At 44.0% G+C, this 16082-nt stretch overlaps 1 protein-coding gene across 2 annotated transcripts in view; it reads right to left on the bottom strand.

Moving 5' to 3' along the window:
- Positions 1-16082, bottom strand: part of BCAR3 (BCAR3 adaptor protein, NSP family member) — a 288114-nt gene that overhangs the window by 46573 nt on the left and 225459 nt on the right. The window lies entirely within an intron of this gene.

The raw sequence follows: 16082 nt of genomic DNA, 5'->3' as shown, positions 1-16082 counted from the left end.
TATTGCTCATATTGGCCATTCTTCATTTTTAGGCATATGGATGTTTTGCATAAACATCCATTTGCAGCCTTGCGTGCGGGGACAAAATCATTAGATGATTTTGCAAGGGCTCGCAGATCTGAGACAACTCTGTGGTTTCCCAGATCTGCGGGCGCCCTGTGTCACCACCCCATTGGGTAATCACCATGAGAAAGCCCACCATTTTCATGGGAACGCCCATGAAACACTGGACATTCCCATGGGCGCATCCCCTGGCCCGCCGTCCCCACTGTTGTGTGGGAGCCCCCCATGAATAATCGAATGTGCACATGCGCATAAACGACTATGTCGCAAAACATCGCTACCCCCGAGGGGATCGTGGAAACTAGAATAACCCCCTGTATACAATGGGCCTGATTCAGTCCTGTTCGCTAGGCTGCACGTATTCACAGCCTAGCAAGCAGGTCAACCTCACCAATGAATGATTTTTCTTCTGCTCGCTAATAGTCAGTCTAGACCAGGCATGTCCAACCTGCGGCCTTCCAGCCATTGTAAAACTACACATCCCAGCATGCCTCCTGCCTGCCCTTTCTGGAGCAAATGCCCCGGGGTTTGCACATGTGCATATTCGTGCACGCGTAAACATCGGACGGGGTGCTAATTGGGCCCGCACTGAGCGGGTATGAACCACCCCAATATTCCTTGGAGCAATCACACTGAAATCCAACAGCAAGTTCTCATGCTGGCAGAGGAAATACAGTGTACTTTGTAGTCAGCATCCTTCTCTCACCAGACTATTTCTCTTGTGTACAGAACTTATTATGAGAGAAAGGAATGTTTACTGATTATAATGGAGGAAAGCCATAAACACCCTCATTGGCTGCAGCTATGTGGCTGAAAATGAAGTGTCATGGGACGCTGCTTTTATGAGTGTCAAGTCTAAGGATATCATTAGCCTGGGAAATGCTGAGCAGCAGCCATAGCACAGACTGTACACTGCCAAAATGATGCATGGAAACGTCTCCCTTCAGGAATCCATGTGAACAACAGTCACAGCGATGATTAAACACATGTACGGTACTAACAACAAGGAACCCGGCTAGGAGTGTTCCTAGTTACAAGTATAATGCAACATAATTCTGCCCCATTGCTATTACCAGGAACAGAAATAGGCCTCTTAGAGACTGGTTAAATTACTTACAGCAGCGACATTCAGATGTATCAGTCGGGGCTAGAATATTAACAATAGGGCATATCCTGTCAGGTTGCTTAACCCATATGTTCCCAAACGCAGTCTTTAATGCAACCCCAATGGTCCAGGTTTTAAGTATACCTAGATGGTTAAATCAAAATGACTGAGGTACTAATTTGGTCACCTGTGTGTCTTGCGGACAGCGATTGCGACCTCAGCCTTAAACACTGGAGGTTAACAGGGTCGGACCTGAGAATAACCCTGGTAGTGACCAGGATCGAAGAGCCCAGGCAGACCCTTTCACACTGCCCCGGGACCCAGGTCGCCTTGGAAGCATCCCGGGTTTTTCGCTCAGTGTGAAAGGGCTGTTAGCCCAATATAAACCCACAGGAGTGAAGTTTACATGCTATACACAGATGAGGGGAATTAGGATGCATAAATCACAGATGGTTTCACGGTAGCCTATAAAAAACCTAATAAAAAAATATATACCGTTTAAAAAAATAATAATATATTTTTTATGTAGAAGCAAGATCGATGAGAGATATATGATGTTCCAGCTAGTACAAAAACAAGTCTATTTAGAAATCCAGAAATACAAGAAGACTGTACAGATTAACAGGATCACTGACCAAGGTGGCCAGCTGGCAGGCCAATCTGTCATTCAGGTCGCGGAAAGAGTTGCCACTTAACTACTGGCGTCATTGGGGCCTGTCATTTGGAAAATTGTTATTTTGCGGCACCACACTGGGCAATACCTACATCACCTGCTAACAGCATTAGTCAGGAGCTCATACACAAACAGATGTCCTTCATTGTATTGTACTAGCTATTCAACAAAGCCCTGCTTAGCATCACCAATACATATAAAGTTATTTATAGAAAGGTCAACATTTAGGATGCCAAGTCGGAATTCTAATAAATGTATTTTAGCTCTACGGCGCTTGATATTATTTGTTTTACTTTATCTTGGCTTTATTCTTAAAAAAAAAAATAATAATAATCATGGAACATTACTAAGAATACCAATCATATTTCTGATAATGATTTCATAGAACACCTGTATTCTACTCTATCGGTCCCTCTACCCATGAATACCATCACTTGTCAAGCAATAATGAAGGGAAGTGGCATCTATTCAAACCACTGATGCTTCACCCCATATCGTGTGTTACACTCTATCAGCTGGATCTCTGTGTGACTATTTTTGATGCAGTGATTCATAAGCTTTAAATGTACCATGAACACTTTAACTCTTTACTGTGAGACCATTGAAATGGATGGACACATTAGTTCTGAAGTTCAAAGAAGATGGCAGGCCAAGTATAAGCTACAGGCCATTATCTGCTGTAAGAATGTTTCCCGTAGTGGAACGGTTCATGCAAAACTGGGACATGAATTAATCTGTATAGTGACCCACTTCATCTGCTGACACTGGGATCATTCAGATAGCAGATATTTGCCATCTGGAGGAAACAAGTCAGGGAATAATGAGAATGTCTGGCTGAGGTCACACACAGACATTTTATGACATTTTAGGACTTGTAACTAAAATACATACAGAGAGAACAAGGCCACTTACTGGGAATTCCTGTGATCAGGAAATGGCATAATTAAAACAGAACATGACTTCATAGATATATAGAAGTCATTTGTACACAAAATATTTGAAGGAACCGTAACTTTCACAGCTGACCCAAACATGGTCACTTAGAAATAACCCTCAGGTCTTTTTCTAATTAAATAAATTATTATATAGCCATAAACCCAGCAGTTTATGGCTATATATTCATATGTACGGATCATGTCCGCTATCATTCATATAATTCAGACTTGCACTTTTACTACCTGACCACTTTGTTACAGTACGGGCTACTTCACATTCAGCACAATTTCTTGACGACTATAAATATATGTAGAGTTATATGGACCATTGTGTGGAGGAGTTCCCCAAAAACCGCATTGAGTCATCACATGACCTGTTGAGAATCTGTGGGTGTAGTTAGCCGCCTTACATGTAAACCTCGCAAAGAGAACTTGAAAGGAGATAATGATTAGTAGGAGGACAGGTAAGTAAAGGTAGGCATAAAGGGTACATAACTATAGTAGCTGATTTAAGACAATGGATTATTATTTATAATAAGCAGAATTAAATGCTCTTGCCCATCAGCAGGTGTCACACGTGCCACCACCTAACCAAAAGATTTTTATCCCAAGCCCCCTGCTAAGTAGCTTTTCCTATGCATGCCACTCCCTGACTCGCTCCTACCAATCACCCTGTTCCCACAAGCTTTTGTTCCCTCAGATACCCCTGATTGCCAGTTTCTCTCACACGTTGAGCTCCTAAGATCCGAGTTCATCGGATACTTCACTAACCCCCGGTGATCAGTCACTAGAGTTACAGTGCAGAGAGCGCCCTCTCGGCTTCCTCAACATTGCAGCCACCAGCCTATATCCTTCCAGCAATGCCTCAGGTACTGGCATGGTGGCACAGACCTAATTCTGGAGTCAAACTGGTGCAGGAAGATTGCAGTGCCAAAAAGCATAGTAATTGCTATCTTTCAATCTTCTGCTGCTAATCCTGCTGCTTCTTCATGGAACATCACTGAGCAACAATTATAAGTGGTAAACAACAAATAGAAGGATACATTTCACAACCCATTATATACAGTAGCTTTGTAGGAAGTAATCCACCCCTTGAAATCTGTGTGTTATATATCAGTACGTAATGAACAATCATCTAGTTCTCACCAAATCCTAAAGTTTGATATATTTACTTATGGGACCAATAACAAACCTAAAGCGTACTGCAATATTAGTTGTCTTCCTACCTGCTATTGATATGTATGGAAGTCACACTTGATCATTCTTTTTCTGAGTCATGAGCATTAACATTTTTCTATAGAGCCCTGTAGATCCCTAGATGTGTCGTTTGGGTTCTATGCGATTTCTTGGAGCATTATAGGATCTCAGGGCCTGATTCAGACCTGGTGACTGCTGTGTGGTGTTGCAGAGCCCTGTGATCAGATAGTCGCCACCCAGACAGAGTGGACTTGAATGGCAGATGGCTGATTGCTAATCCATTCACCATCGAATGATTTTCTGAGTCTGTGTAAGTGTACGGAACTCTGACCCTTCCACAAGTGTGCGACACAATCAGGCTCATCGAGGCCAGCGCTGACGCCACCGATCTCCGTTTGGCATGTGCGCTACCATCCATACGCATGCGTAGTTGATTGACAATCGATGGACTTGCGAATTCACACAGCAGCGACCAGGTCTGAATTAGACCCTATATGTGTAGTTGGTTCTTTGTTTGGGCATAAAAGCGGCACTACAGGGGGCATCATGTGTAAGTGACAATAAAATGACATGGAGGTGGGGATGTTTGTAAATGGATAGTTACGCCATTATGTGTTTAACGTTACACGTAAGTGACGGGAATGCTGGCAATGCCAGGAGAGAGCAGTAATACAGTGTCTGGACTTGGGGTTGCTGTAGCGGTGTCGGCAAGGGGACCATGTACATAATACAATCCTGAGATGTGGGAGGAGCTGCTGTGTCATCACTACAAGCCCCTCCCCCCCCCTCCCTTATGTATTATGTGCTCAGTATCTTTGGGCTGTATATGCATTGAAAAATAGATCTAAGAAAAGGAGGAAATAAAAGGTTTATTTTACATACTACATCGCTTTTCTGTATCACGATTCAGCTCTAAAGGGCGAAGTGCATCTGAATATATATCAAATGCATTGGTGCATAAAATAAACCTTTATGGGAAGGTGAGGCAGGAAGATGAAGTAAGTTGTAAAATGCATTATCAATACAAAACAAAGAAACAGGAAGCCTACAAGCAAATAAGAAAGGTTATAAATGAACAGCACTGGTTGCTTTGTGTGTGTGTGTGTGTGTGTGTGTGTGTGTGAGTGAGTGTGTGTGAGTGTGTGTATATATATATATATATATATATATATATATATATATATATATATATATATATATGAAAAATTAGAGACCACTGGACTTAGTACCACCTAGTCAATCATACAATAATTTGTTTAAACCATTTAGTATACCAAACCAGATGGGCTTCCCCCAATAAATCGTCATCTTAGCGGCCTTATGAGCCCTATTTTCTAGGATCTGATCCTTACTTAAGTTATCCAGCACACTTAGCCAAATTGGCTTCCCCAAAATTCATAATTTTAGGGGTCCTGTGAGCCCTACACTCAAGGACTTCATCTTTACAGAAAATATCTAAAATATCTAATATACTTAGCCAGACTGGCTTCCCCATAACTTATCGCCTTACTGATTTTACCGTTGTCCTGAATGAAATATTAGTTGCCGCACAGGTCTAATAATTAATTTTTTTGTCATACCCCTGAAGAAGTCGTTCTGACGAAACGAGTTGGGTTTCAATAAAGAACTTTTATCTTGAACGGATTCCACGTATTATTCGGGAAGGGGACAAAGAATTGTCAATTGAAATGTGATTGGTGTCTCGTTTAGCAAATTATTGTATGATTGACTAGGTGGTAAACTCCTTTTCTTGTACTTATTGTTAGACTCTCACTAACAGGGGAGCCTTATCGGAGTAGCAGCTAATATCAAAATCTTTTAGCGCAAGACGAGGACCATATTGTGTATATATATATATATATATATATATATATATATATATATAGATACAGATATAGATATAGATATAGATATATATATATATACGATATCCAACTCCGGAGACACGTTTCAGCTGAATAAATGATTGTATTGGAAAGGCTAAGCTTTCGGGGTTTGACACACTTCCTTTAGAGCACACAATCCTACAGCAATTTAAACATACAGAAACATACAACATAAATACCTGCTGCCGTACATATCCCCGCCTTCCTCACCGTCGGGCGCACGCTGCTGAGAACAGGAAGTTCGGCTGAACAGCGTCCTTCCGGTCCCAAGGAGCAGGCAAGTTGCTAGGCAACGCCTGCAGCTTGCGTTCCACGGCGGCCATGTTCAGTCAGACCGCATCTGTAGACAGCGCCTGCAGCCCTGAGGGAGAAGGAGAAGGGAAAATACTAGGTAAACGATACACATCATCACTAATACAGGAAGGCATGTATACTACATAAAACAAACAAGAAAAAATGAAATAAAACATGAATACATATACAGTACTGAAAGCATTAAGTGACAGCATTCCAATTAATTTTATCATTTAATCCAAGTGGATGAATGGTCTTCAGACGGAAGATCCATCTGGATTCAGTGACCAATAAGCGTTTAGCCCTATCACCACCTCTGGCAGACTCACTAACCGTATCAATAATGAAATATTTCAAAGAACCCAATGTATGGCCTGCGGCCTTAAAGTGGCGCGCCACAGGTTGCTCCACCGTTCTACCCGATAGGGCCAAAATCGATGGCCGACCTGTGGAGGCCCATGCGGACGCGAAATGCCTGGGTAGTCTGACCCACATAGTAATACCCACAGGGGCATACTATCACATATACAACGTGGTCAGATCTACAAGTCAAGACCGATCGAATATCATACATTTTGTTTGAATGCGGGTGTTTGAAATTTTTACACACAACCATATATTTGCACGTCGTACAATTAAAACAGCTATAGCAGCCCGGTGGTTTAGTGTATGTATTAGGGGCTCTTGGGATATTCATCCCCGTGATGTCACTCTTAACCAGACGATCACGCAAGTTACGTCCCAGTTTAAAAGCTGCCAGCGGGCGAACTGTTCTAAAGACTGGGAGGTCAGGGTCACTTTTAACAATAGGCCACAGGGCCTTAGTGGCATAGTGGATAGAGGGACTAGCCACATTATACGTACTGGTCCAGGGCAAAACACTGCTATTTTGGCGAATGTTAGATTGTAGCAAATTAGCACGGGGTATGGCCATAACCTGCTTCTTTTGCACCTCCAATGACTCTCTATCATATCCCCTTTGTATAAATTTCTCTATCAGATGGTCTAGCCGATCTGACACCTTTATGGGGTCACTAATGAGACGAGCCACTCTCATCATCTGAGAGCGGGGAAGGCCACGCTTCAGGGCTGGAGGATGGTGGCTTGAGGCCATCAAGAAGGTGTTTCTTTCCACGTCTTTATGACGTCTTTATGACAAACATCTGTGCATATTTTATGATTGACAATGGAAACAGCCACATCTAAAAATTGAGCTGTACTAGTGCTGCAGGAATAAGTAAATTTAATGGTGGAATCCCGTGCATTCACCTCAGACATCAAGTTGTCAAACTGCTCCTGAAAATATCATCAATGTAACGGGTGTACAGGAGCAGGGACTGGCTGATCTGGGGCCGACTCAGGAACATCTCATCCTCTTGCAAAAACATAAAAATATTAGCATACGAGGGTGCCACGGCAGATCCCATTGCACACCCTCGCAGCTGTAGGTAGTAACTACCATCAAAGAGAAAAAAATTGCGCTCCAGAGTCAGACCCAACAGCTTAAGAAATAAAGCATGATTAAACAGTTGACTGTCAAGGTGTTGTTCCAAGAAGCATTGCATCGCCCTCAACCCCCCATCATGGGGTATAGACGTATAAAGGCTAGAAACATCTAAACAACACATTAAAGTTCCTTCGGAAACTACAGGAATGTCCATGAGCAGCTTAAGAAAGCTGGTTGTATCTTTCAAAAAGGATTTACGTAATGGTAACAGTGGCTGAAGGACAAAGTCCAGTAACTGGGACACAGACTGATAAAGCGAACCCGGTGGATTCCTGGCATTTTTGTGCACCTTAGGTAAGGTGTACAGCACAGGAACCACCGGGGCCGCCACTGTAATGCGGTCACGGACTTTGGCAGGCATCGGATGGTGCAGTTTATTGCAAATTACCAGGCAACCCTACTTTAAAATATCAAAAAGAACTCTCCTCAATTCTGACAGTTGCTGTCAATGAGGGTGTGTTACCTGCCAAAGTCCGTGACCGCATTACAGTGGCGGCCCCGGTGGTTCCTGTGCTGTACACCTTACCTAAGGTGCACAAAAATGCCAGGAATCCACCGGGACGCCCTATTATCTCTGCACGCGGTTCGCTTTATCAGTCTGTGTCCCAGTTACTGGACTTTGTCCTTCAGCCACTGTTACCATTACGTAAATCCTTTTTGAAAGATACAACCAGCTTTCTTAAGCTGCTCATGGACATTCCTGTAGTTCCCGAAGGAACTTTAATGTGTTGTTTAGATGTTTCTAGCCTTTATACGTCTATACCCCATGATGGGGGGTTGAGGGCGATGCAATGCTTCTTGGAACAACACCTTGACAGTCAACTGTTTAATCATGCTTTATTTCTTAAGCTGTTGGGTCTGACTCTGGAGCGCAATTTTTTTCTCTTTGATGGTAGTTACTACCTACAGCTGCGAGGGTGTGCAATGGGATCTGCCGTGGCAGCCTCGTATGCTAATATTTTTATATTTTTGCAAGAGGATGAGATGTTCCTGAGTCGGCCCCAGATCAGCCAGTCCATGCTCCTGTACACCCGTTACATTGATGATATTTTCATCTTGTGGACGGGTGGACAGGAGCAGTTTGACAACTTGATGTCTGAGGTGAATGCACGGGATTCCACCATTAAATTTACTTATTCCTGCAGCACTAGTACAGCTCAATTTTTAGATGTGGCTGTTTCCATTGTCAATCATAAAATATGCACAGATGTTTATCATAAAGACGTGGAAAGAAACACCTTCTTGATGGCCTCAAGCCACCATCCTCCAGCCCTGAAGCGTGGCCTTCCCCGCTCTCAGATGATGAGAGTGGCTCGTCTCATTAGTGACCCCATAAAGATGTCAGATCGGCTAGACCATCTGATAGAGAAATTTATACAAAGGGGATATGATAGAGAGTCATTGGAGGTGCAAAAGAAGCAGGTTATGGCCATACCCCGTGCTAATTTGCTACAATCTAACATTCGCCAAAATAGCAGTGTTTTGCCATGGACCAGTACGTATAATGTGGCTAGTCCCTCTATCCACTATGCCACTAAGGCCCTGTGGCCTATTGTTAAAAGTGACCCTGACCTCCCAGTCTTTAGAACAGTTCGCCCGCTGGCAGCTTTTAAACGGGGACGTAACTTGCGTGATCGTCTGGTTAAGAGTGACATCACGGGGATGAATATCCCAAGAGCCCCTAATACATACACTAAACCACCGGGCTGCTATAGCTGTTTTAATTGTACGACGTGCAAATATATGTATGTGTGTAAAAATTTCAAACACCCGCATTCAAACAAAATGTATGATATTCGATCGGTCTTGACTTGTAGATCTGACCACGTTGTATATGTGATAGTATGCCCCTGTGGGTATTACTATGTGGGTCAGACTACCCAGGCATTTCGCGTCCGCATGGGCCTCCACAGGTCGGCCATCGATTTGGCCCTATCGGGTAGAACGGTGGAGCAACCTGTGGCGCGCCACTTTAAGGCCGCAGGCCATACATTGGGTTCTTTGAAATATTTCATTATTGATACGGTTAGTGAGTCTGCCAGAGGTGGTGATAGGGCTAAACGCTTATTGGTCACTGAATCCAGATGGATCTTCCGTCTGAAGACCATTCATCCACTTGGATTGAATGATAAAATTAATTGGAATGCTGTCACTTAATGCTTTCAGTACTGTATATGTATTCATGTTTTATTTCATTTTTTCTTGTTTGTTTTATGTAGTATACATGCCTTCCTGTATTGGTGATGATGTGTATCGTTTACCTAGTATTTTCCCTTCTCCTTCTCCCTCAGGGCTGCAGGCGCTGTCTACAGATGCGGTCTGACTGAACATGGCCGCCGTGGAACGCAAGCTGCAGGCGTTGCCTAGCAACTTGCCTGCTCCTTGGGACCGGAAGGACGCTGTTCAGCCGAACTTCCTGTTCTCAGCAGCGTGCGCCCGACGGTGAGGAAGGCGGGGATATGTACGGCAGCAGGTATTTATGTTGTATGTTTCTGTATGTTCAAATTGCTGTAGGATTGTGTGCTCTGAGAAAGGGGGTCAAACCCCGAAAGCTTAGCCTTTCCAATACAATCATTTATTCAGCTGAAACGTGTCTCCGGAGTGCCATTTATTGTTGGATATCGTATATGGTTTTTCTATCTGGGCACCGGGGCCAGCTGTGACTTATCTGCAAGAGTGCCGGCTGCATTGGACTTTATATATATATATATATATATACACACATACATACAGACATACACACACACACACACACACACACACACACACACCAGTGACCTGCAATTCAGTCTCTATCATGTCTCGCATTCATTTTCCCTTCTGTGCCTTCATTTGGACACAGACCACACAGGTTTTTGATGCAGTTGCTTAATGAAAATATGCTAATGCCGCAAGATGCACCTTAAGTAAATAGACACCACCTGCTTGTGTGGGGTGCTGGTATGTCTGCATGTTAGGCCCTTATATTTGGGTAATTTGGTGGAGGGATACTTTCATAGTGTATGGGATGCACCAACCCCATTATTGGGATACCAATGAGGACACAAGTCTAGTGAACCAGTTTTAATCACAGGAGACTGGACACTGTTTAAAAAGGACATTCAATTATCACATATGGCAGTGGTTCCCAAACTGTGCGCCTAGGCTCCCTGGGGTGCCTCGGAGCACTTGCAGGGGTGCCTCGGTTTGGTTGTCCAGAACCAATTCAAATTATTTATGGTCAATGTAATAGGCAAAATCAGTGCTTGTGGCTTCCAGTTTTTAAATATGTGGATAAACAGAAGTGAATCCTGTCCCTCACCACATAACTGGACCTAAGGATGAAATATAAGCACAACTTATTTAATTTAATACTGTTTTCTGAAAATCTCAGTAGCAAAGCTTTGCACCTAGGGGTGCCTTGACAAATATTCTGATAATCTAGGGTGCCGTGATACAAAAAAGTTTGGGAACAACTGACATATGGTATAGTGCACCCGTGTGTTTCCTAGTGGGAAGTGCTGTGATCCTAGGCCATGCCCCCTGACCATGAGCCCACGCCCTTTATTTTTGTGCACATGTCTTTGGCAGTTGTTTATGTCCCAAGTTGGTAGGTATGCCATAGGGATCATTGGGGTAGATATATTAAGCCTGCTGAAGAGATACATTTGAGATAAAGTGGAAGGTCATAATGCACCAGCCAATCAACACTTAACTGTCATTTTCCAAACATGGCTGTTGCGTTATCACCATATACTTTATCTCCACTTTGTCTCTTTATCAGGCTTAATACATCTGCCCCAAAATCACATATGGTATAACGCACCCTGTTTTTTGGTTTGAATGTGTATCTTAGACCCTTACAAGGTGTCCACTAGGCAGCCTCAGGAATTTGCCTAGGGCGCCGGCCACTGGAGGGCGGCAGTTTGGAGCTCGCCCCCCCCCCCCCCTGGATGGGGGTGAGCGGTGCTGGTTGCGGCTACAACTCCCCCCCACCCCCTGGAGAGACTCTGGGCTGCTGTATCACCCATCCACAACCCGTGGAGCGGCATCACCCAGCAAGCCCCCCACCTGGAACGTCACGGCGACCGGCGCCACAACACATCAGCCAGCAAGCCCCCCCCCCCCAGAGCGTTGCAGTGGCCCATGCCGCATTACACAACACTACCCCCCCGTGGAGCGGGTGACAGCGGGTGAGCAACACAGCGGGTGAGCGGTGTCGCCCCCCCCCCCCCCCCCCCCCATGGAGCAGGTAAGCACTGTGTAAGAGGAAGTGGGGGTGATCTAATATTATAGCCCAGTGATGTTAAAGAGTTTAATAAGATACCATGAAGAGTTGAAAGAACAAGGAATGCCTCACGTTTTGGGGACTAGAGGAAGAGGAATTTAGGGTACTTATGTATTATCTGGGCTCCCGTTTTTCTTATGAGACCACGTCCCCTCGCGGGGCTCGCTACACTCGCCACGCTTCGGGCACGGTGGCTCGCTGCGCTCGCCACACTATATAAAATCAAATCCATGCGTAGTTGGATAGTAGGGGTATGAAAAAATGGGGTGCATTTAACATGGGAGTCCAGATAATACATAAGTACCGAATTTTCGAAAGAACTACACTGAGCGGATGCAGCTCAAAAGCAAAAAGTCCTGTAATGGGGAATAGGAGCTAGCAGTGTCTGGATGAGAGGGACAGATCTTCCCCATAGTAAAAGGGTCACACTGAGGAAAAGTGTAAATCTAGCGTACTGCTCTTTTCCTGTGATTGATTGCTGCAGTCACGGGAAAAGAACCCAAATTGCAGATACATCGCCCAGTGTATAGGAGCCTTAAGAGCCAGCAGCTACAGTATGTTATGAGAGTGACATCGGTGAGAGGTAATAATTAGAGTGTTAAATATGGTTACATTATACCACTTTTACACTGATTAGCCTTATCTCTTCGGGAATTTGTAACTGGCTCCAACCCAGGTGTGAATCCCATTGACCCGGGAAACACGACCCAGGATACACGTTTACACTACACTGCAAGCCGGTTTGAACGCATGTGAAATCCAGGTTAAGTTCCCAAACCCATGTTTTATTGGCTGAAAAATAGGTCTCCTGGCGCTACTTATCAGGGATTCTGCTTTGCGTGCTTTACAGAATCCCCAATAGGATACTGTACCCTGAAACTTAGTGTCAACCTATTCCATGTTGACCTTTTGGGGCATACCTACTGACTGTCTATCTAGACACGGTCTAACTTCACACCCCAAGTATCAGCGGCACAACTTGTAATACTTCTAGCACCTCAAGTATAACCAGCACAACATGCAATACTCCTAGCACCCCAAGTATAACCAGCACAACCTGCAATACTCCTAGCACCCCAAGTATAACCAGCACAACCTGCAATACTCCTAGCTCCCCAAGTAATAGACGCACAACATGCAATACTCCTAGCACCCCAAGTATAACCAGCACAACCTGCAATACTCCTAGCACCCCAAGTATAACCAGCACAACCTGCAATACTCCTAGCTCCCCAAGTAATAGACGCACAACATGCAATACTCCTAGCACCCCAAGTAATAGACGCACAACATACAATACTCCTAGCTTCCCAAGTAATAGATGCACAACATGCAATACTCCTAGCTCCCCAAGTAATAGACGCACAACATACAATACTCCTAGCACCCCAAGTAATAGATGCACAACATGCAATACTCCTAGCACCCCAAGTATAACCAGCACAACCTGCAATACTCCTAGCACCCCAAGTATAACCAGCACAACCTGCAAAACTCCTAGCACCCCAAGTATTACCGGCACAACCTGCAATACTCCTAGCACCCCAAGTATAACCAGCACAAAGTGCAATACTCCTAGCACCCCAAGTAATAGCTGCACAACATGCAATACTCCTAGCACCCCAAGTAATAGATGCACAACATGCAATACTCCTAGCACCCCAAGTATAACCAGCAAAACCTGCAATACTCCTAGCACCCCAAGTATAACCAGCAAAACCTGCAATACTCCTAGCACCCCAAGTAATAGACGCACAACTTGCAATACTCCTAGCACCCCAAGTAATAGAGGCACAACATACAATACTCCTAGCTCCCCAAGTAATAGACGCACAACATGCAATACTCCTAGCTCCCCAAGTAATAGAGGCACAACATACAATACTCCTAGCTCCCCAAGTAATAGAGGCACAACATACAATACTCCTAGCACCCCAAGTAATAGGGGCACAACATACAATACTCCTAGCTCCCCAAGTAATAGAGGCACAACATACAATACTCCTAGCACCTCAAGTAATAGCTGCACAACATGCAATACTCCTAGCACCCAGGGCCGGCGCCACCACTAGGCAGCTTTAGGCATTTGCCTGGGGCGCCGTCCACTGGAGGGCAGCATGGGAGCAGCCCCCCACACCAAACCCCCCCTACCACCTCCCGGGCTTGGCGGCTGCATCCCCCCTGGACTCAGCAGCAGCGGCCGCATCCCCACCGGACTCGGCAGCATTGCCCCCTCCCCCCTCGGATTTAGCCGTGGCCGCTTAACACCCCCACTGGCCCTGCTAGCACCCCAAGTAATAGACACACAACATGTAATACTCCTAGCACCCCAAGTAATAGCCGCAGAACATGTAATACTCCTAGTACCCCAAGAACTAGCAGCACAATGTGCAGTACTCCACTGCTAGTTATTGTTTTATAAAGCTATAGTAACTACTGTATGTAACTGGCATATACCATTATAATATATGTCTGCTGGATAAAGTATAATAATCAGATGTTTAGTAATGTACAGAGATTGACAATACAACTTATTTAAGAAGTAATGCTGTATCTCTTGCTCCATTTCAAAACAGCTACAGATTCCCATAATTACATAACATATGGACCCAATTTAGATATTAGATGTGGTCAAAGTAAGTACATTACAAGCATGGGAAAAAATGCTGTGGATTATGTGTTGTTGAAATTAAAATCTCCCTTTTTAAACACCAGGTGGCGCCATGATACAAGTTCTTTTTCACTGGCAAAGATCATACACTCACAACTGGCATTCATTCTCAAAAAAGAAAACAGAAAACAAAAAGTTACATGCACCTGTTGTATTACACTGTAATGCAGTGTTTTGCTTTTAAAACATCAATCTTTTATTTCATAAAACAAAAATAAATAAAAAATAAAGCAAAATAATGGTAACATTTTCATATAAAATCAGAGCAACGCGCTCAACATAGGCAATAGTGGTCTAAGATGGGAACATACTCCATACTTTTTTGTAGATTACATGTGTAAAAAGTTCTACAACTAGGGCTAAGACAGAATATCACATTTCCTTCATCTTTATAATAAAACAGAGTTCCCCATGTTTCCTTTTGCAGTACACAGCATTCTATCTGAAACATTATATTACAGAGCATAGAACTGAATTCATCACTTTTATGTGGAAAACAAAATGACAAACCCCACAATTATTAGAGGATATAAACCTGACATGTTATTTTCCAGCAGGATATGGAGCTTAGGGCAGAGAGGCCTAGATCACCAACCACTAGAACACATCTGAAAGTATCATTAATGAGAGGAAACCTCCCCATTCTTGGCATGTGGGCTGCGCAGTGATTACCATGCCCCACATTGCCTATATTTAATTCACAGCAAGTTGATTTCTGAGGTAAAAAGCTCAGATTCAGTACAGTGCAGTTACTCTTTCACCGATCAGTCTGATCCTTTGTCCCACGGGGGGGATGGAGCCTCTCCTGTCTGATGTGCACACACAGAACCTACAACGCCAGCTAATACATCCATTATCCGCTTCATACGACTTGCACTAATCTCACACAGGGGACAATGCGCTATTGTTTTTGCAAATCTCTGTTCATGGCTTGTTAGCAGACAGACTCAGAGCTGCGTGGATTGTTTTTACTTCTTAGATAAAGGGGAATTGTGAAGAAGTTATTACAATGGAAACATCACGGGCCTGGAAACAAAATGGGGTTATTAGTGTGTGAATGCATCTATCTGGGCACCAAAATACCAAATTCAACTCTTCAGAGCTTCAGCTGGCCATAAACCCAACTAGGCTAGGACATCCAGATCCCTTTCAGCTTTCACTTGAATTGTACACAGAGCTTCGTGATTGTAGCTGGGCCTGCTTCAGAAATGTATGGAAACCCTCACTTTATGCAGTTGAGCAATTATTGGCCAACTGCGCACGTGTCTAAAGTCTCACTGCATATGTGCCGCCATGGGTCTTGCAGTGGCGGGTGCAGAGAGACTTAGCTAAAAAATGACTGACGGGGATCATTTGGGAGAAGTTACAAGGAATGGCGGGAAGAATACAGACCAACATTCTCATGTCTGTCTCAGTTGCAAGGATTACTTCCTTTGGGCATGCTGCACAACCATAGGGCTACTTGGATAATTGATTGATCTGCG

Source organism: Crinia signifera, chromosome 8 (assembly GCF_055691185.1).
Source record: "Crinia signifera chromosome 8, ASM5569118v1, whole genome shotgun sequence".
In the NCBI taxonomy this organism is placed as follows: Eukaryota; Metazoa; Chordata; class Amphibia; order Anura; family Myobatrachidae; genus Crinia; species Crinia signifera.
Note: the sequence above shows the minus strand (reverse complement) of the source record. Positions and strands in the feature narration are given on the sequence as shown.